This window comes from Capsicum annuum, chromosome 6, assembly GCF_002878395.1.
Source record: "Capsicum annuum cultivar UCD-10X-F1 chromosome 6, UCD10Xv1.1, whole genome shotgun sequence".
Classification (NCBI taxonomy): Eukaryota; Viridiplantae; Streptophyta; class Magnoliopsida; order Solanales; family Solanaceae; genus Capsicum; species Capsicum annuum.
Window position 1 is genome coordinate 100211263 of NC_061116.1, and position 9002 is coordinate 100220264.

General features: G+C 35.5%; 1 pseudogene; it reads left to right on the forward strand.

Annotated features, from left to right (window-relative positions):
* The window catches only part of LOC107874218, a 64135-nt pseudogene extending 61371 nt beyond the window's left edge, over positions 1–2764 (forward strand).
* The last annotated feature ends 6238 nt before the right edge of the window (positions 2765–9002 follow it).

Below are 9002 nucleotides of genomic sequence, written 5' to 3' on the forward strand. Positions count from 1 at the left end.
ACTCATGTGACTCAGCAAAAATCCTCTATCATAATCCTTCCACATCTAGAACACACAATCTCCCTTGGTACAGCAAGGTACCATCACCACTGACCTCAAAGGCCATTAATTTCTACCTACCTATATCACCCTTGATCCTAATAAAAGCAGGATCCAACATTTGCTTCTCTTTTATTTCATCACCAAGAGACGACTGGGCCACCTTTTGTACAAACACAACACCAACCTCAGTGGCCAAAATAAAAACTCTAAGGTTAGCCAAATGGTAAATATCTTTCACCAACTTCTGCTTTACTTTTTCCATATGATACAGACTTCCCATGGATAACCTTCTAAGAGCATAAACAATCACATTACTTTACCTGGATGATAAGGAAGACTCATGACGTAATCCTTGAGTATCTCAAGCTATCTTCTTTGCCTAAGGTTCAGCTCTTTCTGAGTAAACACAAGTAGCAAGATCATATAATCAGAAAAGATATCAATATTCGTGCCATATAGGTTGTGATGCCAAATTTTAAATTCAAACATAACAACCAATAGCTCCAACTCATAAGTCAGATAATTGTCTCATGCACCTTCAACTATTTAGAGGCTTAAGCTATGACCTTGCCATGCTGCATCAAAATGCACCCAAGCCCAACACGAGATGCATTACAATTGACTACAAAATCATCAGTGCCTATAGGGAAGGTCAGAACTATAATGTCACGACCCGAGACTAGCCCCTAGTCATAATATGGTGCTTAGAACCACAAGTGATCCCAAGCTAACACATGAACTGGCATACTGTTAAGAAACTAATTTATTAAATAACTGGTTCTTCTGTGTAGAAATATAACCATTATAAAATCTAGGAAGAATTATAATATTGATACAATTTACAATCTGATAAAATCTGAAGAGGGAACAAAAATTACATAACTGACTCTAACTGAAATTTATGAAGCCTCTACTATACTGACTATAAATAACTGGGATATGCCTCACTACAAGAAAAATAGTCTTTAGAGAAGGGAAATCTGGTCCCTAAAAGTTAAATTCTGGTCGCAAATGACCTTTTAGGATGGAAAAATGCTCGTCGCGGCTCGTCCTAATAGGCTTCTTCGCTAAAGGTAAATTGCGACAAGGTGCTCTAGCTGGTTGTTAAATGTCATTAGTGACGGTAACATATCCGGTCTCAAAAACACTTTTAGAGACCATATATGTTATCCCAAATATATGATTTTCATTTTTTAAAAGTAGTTATTTATGGTCGCTAAAACCTTTCTGCGATGAGTAACTACCTTGTCCTAAATTACTCTATTTGGACAAGTAATTAACTTGTCCTTGATTAATCTTTAGAGACGAGAAACTAACCCATCCTTGATTAACATTTAGAGATAAGCTACTAACTCGTCCTAAATTAATGTTTAGACCAAACAATATTATATTTGTATCTATAATTTATTACTAATGGTACGTCCTTAAACTTAATATCATAAAAGTATATATTTGATTGTTAAATATAAAATTATTGCTGAAAATAACAAAGTATAATAAATATAATTTCAATATTTGCTAAACAATAAAAACTTGACCAATTAACATCCCGAGCTATAATAGTGTCAATAGGTTACTAAAACCACTGAGAACAAAATGATTCTTGACAAGTTGTTCTTGAGACCTAAGGCAGCAATGGCGATGCTCGCATCTGTAAGGGTGAAGAATTAGGAATTTTTTACGCGGCATTTAGGGAGAATATCATCTTGGATCCATTTGCGAGATAGTAATCTGATAGAGAGTGAAGAGTAAGGACATTAAAGCAAATATAGTGGTTGCACAGGAGGGTATTGGGGATTATCAAACAGGCGGTATTTGATCTATGTCAAGAAGGGGGTTTATGAAGAGAATGTTGAGGTTACTATGAAGAAAATGAACTTGATTATTGTTGGTGATGGCATGTATTTATTATTCCAGCAAAATAACTGATAGTCCCAATGTTATGGATGGATCAAAGACCTTCTGCTCCGCCACTCTGGATGCAATTGGCAAAGGATTTATACTATAGGACATATGTATACAAAAAATAGTAGGATCAGAAAAACACCAAGCTGTGGCTCTTTGAGTTGGAGCTGACATGTCTGTCATAAATTGTTGTCGTATCGATGCTTATCAAGACACCCTTTACACTCATTCTCTAAGGCAGTTCTATCGAGACTCCTATGTGATAGGTACTGTCAATTTTATATTTTGAAATACAGCTGTTGTGTTCTATAAATGCAAGATCATAGCTATAAAACCGAATAAAAATCAAAAAAACATGGTGACTGCACAAGGACGAACCCAAATCAGGCTACAGGGAGTTCAATTCAATTCTGTGACATAATAGTAAGTCTAGACGTTGAATCAGTTAAAAATAAATTCAAAATGTACATTGGTAGTCCAAGGAAAGAATATTCAAGAACTATAGTGATGCAATCGTACCTAGGTAGTCTCATTGATCCAGCAGGTTGGCTAAATAGAACAGAGAGGGTAGAGTGTACGCAGTCCATACCATTATTACTAAAGAGGTTGTTTCCGATAGACTCCCAACTCCAGATAACAAGGACAAGAGATAGAGAATCTAAAATCTTGGAAGCTTATTGTAGCATGTAATATTTTGTATCTCCAAAAAATCTTAAAAAAATCTCAGCTCTCTTTTCTGACACAAAATTCAGTTCTACTGCACACAAATACATTGTCTTAATAAGGTTATAGAAACAGTTCCAAATCTCCGGAATAAGAAGCCCCTTCATTTTTCAGCAACATCAAAATAACCAATTGTCAGTGCAATTAATCTTTTTCCATAAGTCACATTATCAACAATTTCAATATGTTGTCAAAAAGTACTGCTCAATCAACATAATAAACAACTACAAGTTTACATGAACTAGACTTTATTAATATCAATGATTCAACCTTGTCTGGCTCAAGATATAACAATTCTCACATCAAATGTGTATCAATAGAACAAAATGAGTCAAACATAAATGAAAGTTATGTATCTAATTGCTTTTATAAATAATGATATTTTAAAAATGATATAACAGTACTAAGAGAGGGTTAAATTACAAACTGTGCAAATCCTTGGTCATATCTAACATGGAATCAACATCATTTCGTAAGGCTATGTTGCACCAAAAAGCTAGTATAGGCCTGTACTATCTACAGAAATGTCACCAAATTTCCAAAATTTGTAACCAGACAGATAGATTCTAAAGATTGGAACTTCTTATATGACTAAGTAAGTAACAAAGATAATCAAAACAACAACTCAATCATTTAGAAAATAAGCAAAATTGTGAAATTAATATCACAATTCAACAGCCAATGAATGAAAAACAATAACTCAATTGATTCGAAAGCGAGGCATACCTAAAATTTGTTGATTTAGGTTAGAGCTACGAGAAAAACTATATTGTCGATTTAGGTTAGAGTTGTGAAAAAAACTATCTCTCGTTGAGATTAGGCAGAGCTGATCAGTCAGAATTGAAAAACAAGAAAAATTTTGATATTAATACAAAAATCGAGCATCCTATTAATGAAAAATAACAACATTGATCAATTGGAAGTTGAGGCATACCTTGAAATTCTTTGATTTAGGGTAGAGCTGTGAGAAAAATTCTCTCTCATTAAGATAACAAAGAGCAGATCGAGAGTGGAAATTGGAAGTGTTGGAGTAATTAGGGTTCAATTATCGATAGTTTAATTTTCAGAAGAAATTTTTTTTTAATTATTCACTTTCAGCAAATACACAATTGGTGCTTTAACTTTTGATAAAGAAATGGAATTGGCGCTTTATTTTTTGGTAAAAGAACAAAAACAAAACATTCCCGCTCATGCCTTCAATTGTATATTATTTGGGACCATATACAAAAAATTTTTGGGACCATATTTAGTAACCTTCATAATAAATACATAAATAAGGAACAAAAACAATCTTGTCTCAATACCTATACTTTTAGAGAAGGGATTATCAGCTTGTCCCAAACACACCTACACTTACCTTTAAGATTGAAAATAGATTACCAAGGAATTCAAAATCCACTCTTACCTATAAGATAGAAAACAAAGATGTTAAGATCAATTTATACCTTAGGCACGATTATCTGGAATGGGAAATAAGAATGGATACTTGGAATTCATGACCTCTTCCGTTTCCCATGTAGCCTCTTCCACCTTGTGGTTCCTCATAGAATCTTCACCAAAGATACATCCTTGGTATGAAACTGAAGAACCTGCCAATCTAAGATTTCAATAAGGACCTTCTCTTAATAAAGAGAATTCAAAATACCAATATTTTTTATAGGTACAATATGCGACGGATCACCCACACACATCCTCAACATGGAAACATGGAATTTCGAGTGAATAGAGATCAAAATAGAAGGCAACTCCAACACATATACAACATTTCCAACCCATTTAAAAACCAAGTATGAACTAATATACAGGGGGACTAAGCTTCCCCTTCTTCCCAAACTGTATCACTCCCTTCATGAGAGACACATTCAAACACCCTATCCTTAACCTCAAACTCTAACTCCCTACTCCTCACATTCTCATAGAAATTTTAACAACTTTGTGTAAATATAAGCTTGAAAAACCTAAGAATATAGCCTTGAAATGTTTTGGTTGATCGGTAGTGATCATGATATGTTTGTTGTGTTTAATCCTCATAGTGTGTTGTTTCTTACTTGTGTAAAGATTTTTTTGGTGTATGTTGAGGTGTTAACTAGTATATTTACTTTCCTATCAAATTGGAAGAGATTTGAACCATGTAGAACTTGGAACCATTGAGAAAACATCAACGTTTGATGCCTCTAGAGTAGATAATGTTGGGGGTACTCAACTGATACCCTAGGTCACAAGTCATACCCACCATGCCCTCCCCTATCATATCTTCAGTAGTATATTAAGGTAATATACTATCCTCCATTTAAAAAGGTCATTACTTGGTCTTAAAAAAGCTTATGAGTCGTATACTAGCTCACCGTATAGAGTAAAATCTCAAACCTAGAGTTCACTATTTAGGTGACGAGTTGAGCTCACGATTAGAGAGTGAGTCAAACCCTTGTTTATAACTCAAAGGTCCCTTTTCATACCTACAATAGTGTGGTTGATCTAGGAAAAGGCTAGGGTTTGATTTAGGGTACTACTCGTACCCTAGGTTACCATTGCCAAGTGAACCATGAGGGGGAGTCATACCCCTACACATTTGTGTTTTCCATCTTTTAACCAGGGACCTTTTGGTCATTTTTTCCATGCCTAAAACCCTAAATCCTCTCAATATATAAGGAATATCAGCCTCCTAAGTCTTTATTTTACATGACATAAACACTCCTAAATACTCTAAAGGCTCTTGGAAGAAATATTTAAGGCTAGGGTCTGGAGGTGTTCATCTTATGGAAAGAAGGAGAGTCAAGATTGTTGGTGTGTCATCCTATTTAAGGAATGTACCTTTACCCTCTTTAAATAACTCTAAACCCATTTTTTTCACACTTGTATTTGTGAGTTTACATAGTGGTTTTGAATTAAATGTTTTTGTTATCTAAAAATAAATAATGATGAATCATGCCTAAATTTGAGTTGATATATGTAATGGATTTTAGATTGCATATGTGGTTGCTTGTGTGATTTTTAACATGAGGGTCTTAAGGAACCCTAGTTCTAATTATTTCTACCATGAAAATAACATTATTGAAAGGACCCATATAAGATATTTATGAAAATATGTAAGCAAAATAACTAAAAACATGTTGATAGTATAGCAAATTAGGGAAATGGCCAAATGAGTATGATCAAGTGATAAATGATGTTGAAAAAAATATTGGGATCCACGTATAGTATAATAGATGATATTGTTGGGTTAATGACTAAAAAGGTGTTAAAACCCTAAGCATGAAAATGGACTTGACATATGTGTTAGGCCTTAATATGGTAAAAAGGTGGTATAAGCTTGCTAATTAAAAGTGAATAGTTTATGTGGGTCATGATGGACATAACTTGAAATGTGTGATGAAATGAATTAATGCAATGGCCTATTGAAAGGGGTTGAACAATGAAGGCCCCCATGAGGGCCATATGATCATGTAAAGTGTTAAATTTGGCTAAATTTTGTATAGACCTTATGTATGGAATTGAATGCATGTGAATGCTTGTTAAATATTCAATAAAGGCCTTGTTGGCCACATGATAACTAAAAGTATATCCTTGATGATTGGTTGACTAAACGGTTATAGTCTCTAAAGTATGAACTCGAATTGTGTTTGAATAAAAGGTGTGTATAAGATTAATAAGTATGAATTATTATTCGTAGGAGTCTTAATGACCTTGAAAGAACTTGCATTTTGTTATGAACTAAGGACTTCGGCCTAACAATGTGAGCAATGGTCAAAGAGGCCGGTTGAGACCCTGTGATGCTCTATGGTGTTGAGATGTTGCCTTGATGGCTTGAATGCCCTTAGATGGGTTGAGTTCCTATGTGATGAATTTAATGGGTCCTAGTATGTATGTAGGGACTTGTTGATTCGTGGTCTAACTCCGCTTACCATATAAGGCATATTGGTTTGTGGTCTAAGTCCGCTTATCATTCAAAGCGTGTTGGTTTGTGGTCTAAGTCTGCTTACCATGTAAGAAGTGTTGGTTTGTTATCCAAGTCCACTTACTATATAAGGTGTGTTGGTTTGTAGTCCAAGTTCACTTACCATATAAGGCATATTGGTTTGTGGTCCAAGTCTACTTACCATATATAGAGTGTTGGTTCGTGAACTAGGTTCGCTTACCATGCAAAGCGTGTTAATTTTTGGTCCAAGTCTGCTTACCATATAAGATATGTTGGCTCGAGGCTCATGTCCCCTTGCTTATTGTAGCATAAAGGATTCTATGTGTCTAAAATATATGTGTGGAAGGTTGGTAGTCCTTTATCTCTTGTCTCATAAATGATTATGTCATAAATGCATGTTATTACTTGTTCCATGATTTGACTTGTTGTGTCATTACATGTGTATGTATTTTCAATATGCCTATTCTGATGTAAATGTGATTGCATACGATAGCTAGACATGGATTTATCAACTATACTATTTTATCCTTATCCTTGAGATACATTCTTGCATTCCAACCACTAACTATCCCCGGATGTTGCATCCCTATGAGACGCAGGGATCAGAGCATCTTCTTCTTTTCTTATGAAGTGATTCAATGATTAAACTAGTCCGCGCATTGACTTGGAGTGGTGAACCTCCTTACTTAGGAGGGCATTCACCTCTTATTCTACTATCTTTATACATAGACTTGGTTTGGCTATAGCCGGGGGCTTATCCCGACATATAAACTTAATGATTATGGTTTGTATAGAGGTATTGTGAATAACTGTGAACTTGGGCATAGTTATTAAAATGAATCTTAAATTGACTTATGATATTATTTTTGCTATTCTGATATATGAGTTGGAGTTCCTTCAACTTCTACGGCAAAATAAGTGTTTGGGTTGGGTTATTAGGGTAAACTCTGATTCATGTGAGCTTGAGGTGCCCATACGATATATTCTGAAGTTTGGGTTATGTCAAGTTAGTATCAGTGCCTAGGATCATGGTCAATTGTGTGTTCACCATGCTGTGTTGAGTAGAGTCTCTTTTATGGGTATGAAGCATACCACACTTATAAAATAGAAGCTATGAAACATTTTAGAAATGTTTCCCTTTCTCGTGTTTCAATGTCAAGCTATAGAGTCTAAGATCTTAGATTCCTCCGATTCCTATTTTCCATATTTTAGAGCATACCACCAAGAAAGTCTAATACTCAAGCAAACAATTCTATCCAGGCTATGGACAATATGGACGAAGTTCATTAAACTTTGGGAGTTCAAACCCATGCTAGAGTTATGGCATCTGAGCATCTTTTTGGGGTTCCTTATATCCTCACTAACCCTGATTATAAGTGTGATGCTCCTTTATCATCACATCAAGAGAATGCTACTCATGTAGAGTTTCGTTGCTCTATCAACCTCTTAACCCAACTGGTTGCTTCTCAATTCGAGCGTGGTGCCTCTTTGATCCATTATTTGAGGCCAAAAGGGTTGGTCAATTCATAAAGTTTAACAATCCTAAGTTTATAGATGTGAAAGTTGAGAAATGTCCCTAGAGTTTCATTGATGAAATGGAAAAGATCTTTTGGATTATGCATACGTCAAAGGTAGAGGGTGTCGAGTTTACTTGCTACTAATTAAAAGATGTAGCATACCAATTGTATGAAGAGTGAGAGATGTCTAAGTGTGTGGGTGCTAGTCTAGCGGAGTAGGAAGATTTATCTAGTGCCTTTTTTGATCTCTTCTTTCCTCAAGAGGTGAGGAAAGCAAAAGCAAAAGAGTTTGTGAATTTGAGCCAAGGTAGGATTTTTGTTAAGAAGTATGCCTTTAGATTTCGTTAATTTTCAATGTATGCCCCTGCGATTATGGCTAGCATGAGAACTAGGATGCGTAAATTTGTTTTGGGATTGTCTCCTAAATTGATCCTTGAGAGTAAGGCAACCTTAATGATTAGAGACATGGACCTCTTTACGTTGGTTGTGTATATGCAATAAGTGAAAGAAGATAAAAAGAAGCAGGGTGAGATTAGTGCGATACAAGGTAAGAGGTCCCAGCCATTTGAGCTAAGTGAGGGCCAGTAGTCTAGTGGTTGGTAGTCTAGGAGGAAGAACTGGGTGAGTGGTGATTTTCAGGCCAGTGGGTCCCAGTCAGAGTCAAATTACCCTCTTTGTAGATTCTATGGTTAGCATTACCATGGTGAATGAGAAAAGGGGAAGAACATATGTTTCTATTATGGCCAGATTGGACACATGCAACCAAAGTGCCCTTCCCGAGTGGCTGCTCAAACCCACAGAGCCCCTATTGCTACTTCATCTACTCCTACACCAAAGGTTGATATCTATGCTTCCAGTTTTAGTACTGGCGCTGGACGAAGTCGCTTGATGCACTTTCT